This window comes from Canis lupus, chromosome 18, assembly GCF_003254725.2.
Source record: "Canis lupus dingo isolate Sandy chromosome 18, ASM325472v2, whole genome shotgun sequence".
Classification (NCBI taxonomy): domain Eukaryota; kingdom Metazoa; phylum Chordata; class Mammalia; order Carnivora; family Canidae; genus Canis; species Canis lupus.
In genome coordinates this window covers 8,699,137-8,701,485 of record NC_064260.1, presented here as the reverse complement: position 1 = coordinate 8,701,485, position 2,349 = coordinate 8,699,137, and positions in this window count along the sequence as shown.

The following is a 2,349-nucleotide window of genomic DNA, read 5'->3' as shown; positions in this document are numbered from 1 at the left end:
TCCATAGCCATTCTCTGAAAACTTGAAATTATTCTGCCTCTTGACCATAAGGCTCAGGCAAAGGCCAAGTTGTGTCTAGGCCTCTATTCCTTTTGTACTATCCTCTTTAAGACCTTAATTTTTCTCTCTGACAATTTCCAGCTACTTCAAATCAGCAGGACAGAGGTCAGGAATCTTGTTCTTTTCCAAACGAGAAAATCCATGGGCTTCTCTGAACCCCAATTCCCAGCAGCCTTTATTTCCTCCACATTGATAGTAAATACTTCATACTACTCTATTCCCTACCACCACCATCACCACCAAAATCCAACCTAATTAAATACCTTACTATATACATAGAATATACCATATAAACAAAAATATAACACAGTAAAATATACTTAGCAACACCGAACAAATAGCACTATTATAAATATTTCTGCCATCAATATACTCTCTCAGAACAAGAAATTAAGGAGATTCTGTGCAGAAGACCATGCTAGCAATGGTACAATATAGTGTGAATGTACTTAAGCAAGTTGACTCTTTTTCAGAAAATCGTGTAATCATCCCTGTAGCTTGCAGGTATAAGAGTCTTCATTTGGAAGAGTTAGGTGTACATTAGCCTTAAAGCAATATCTAGGAGCTTTTTTTCTTTTTTTTTTTTTTTAAGATTTTATTTATTTATTCATGAGAGACACAGAGAAAGAGGCAGAAACATAGGCAGAGGGAGAAGCAGGCTCCCCACAGAGAGCCCTATATGGGACTGATCCCAGGACCCAGGATCATGCCCCCAGCCTAAGGCAGATGCTCAAATGCTGAGCCACTCAGGTGTCCCATGACCTAGGAGCTTATAAGCAACCCCCTTTGTGTAGAAGGGTGAGATGGCTTACAATTTCCTCACACCATTATTCTGACCAGCAATTTGTAATGGCCTTGTATTGCTTACCAATAAAAAACTAAATTCATCTATTTGGCTTTTGGGGGTCTTTTACCAACCTGACTCTTCCAGATTTCAATGTGATTTCATAAGACACTTTTAATCCCGCCCCCCCCCCCCCCATGCTAGGTTGTCTTTTCCTACTCAACCTTTTTATAAGACCTATTTTCACTCCACTTTTTCCTAGGACACATTCCCTTTTCCTCTTGGCCAATCCAGATCTCGCCCTCCGTTGTAGGCTCTTAATGCTTCCTCAGCGAAGATTTCCCAGGGACCGTAATCCAGCCTCCCTCCAATAAGAGATAAAATCAATTGAGCACAATTTAACCCTTAATAATCCCTAAAATATGGTGCTGATTTTAATGGGATTGTAGCAGACCCTTGGGATTCCAAAAGTTGAGCATTCTATAGTATATGGTATTAGGAGTGGCTCTTGAGGCTTTTATGCTTTGCTAGGTTTGGGGCTGATATGACAGGTTCTGAGGGCCAGGCACACAGGGGTAAGGCTTTCTCCAGTCTAGTGAGCAGAGCAGAGCAGCTTTCACACCTCCCCAACCCCTGCCCCCACTTTGCCAGTCTCTTCTCATTGTTTCTGTAGTGACTCTTAACATAGGATTTAATCTGCTTTTGTACCTCATGGAAAAATAAAATTTTAATAACTTCAACTCTATCTTTACAGAATCAGTAAGATTCTAAAGGTGTCAGTTCAATTGTTCATGTAGTCGTTACAGAATTTAGGGGGGAAGCTATGTGTAAGAGGTTCACTGGTATGAAGTTTCAGCTTTCATAAATATATGCACTGAATATTTTGCTAATTGACATGTGCATGTGTGTATGTGTGTGTGTTTAAACATAGAGTTTAAACTATATAGTTTTCTTGTAGACAGAGAATTTTTTTTTTATTTTTATTTTTTATGATAGTCACAGAGAGAGAGAGAGAGGGGCAGAGACACAGGCAGAGGGAGAAGCAGGCTCCATGCACCGGGAGCCCAACGTGGGATTCGATCCCGGGTCTCCAGGATCGCGCCCTGGGCCAAAGGCAGGCGCTAAACCACTGCGCCACCCAGGGATCCCGGCAGAGAATTTTTAAATAGTATTTTTCTTTTATAAAAGAAGTGGCAAGTTAGATTTTTCTAAGAAATGATTATGTAAATCACTTAACTGGTCTAAAGAGGAGAAGCAGATTAAAAAAAAGGAGTAAGGAAATACAAAGGGGAATTTCAGGGTAGCCCTAAGAGTAGAGTGCTAGAAAAATTACCTATAAACTCCTGCCACTGGGAACAAAAGGGACTGACCTGGTGCTGATGACATATGTTCAGGTCCCTTGCAATTCCTTTTTTCCCACAAATCCTAGATGTTTGGCTTTCCTAAGCCTGGATTTCACATGGATGGGATTCGAGATATCCTATTTCCTTGCATAGCCATAAGAG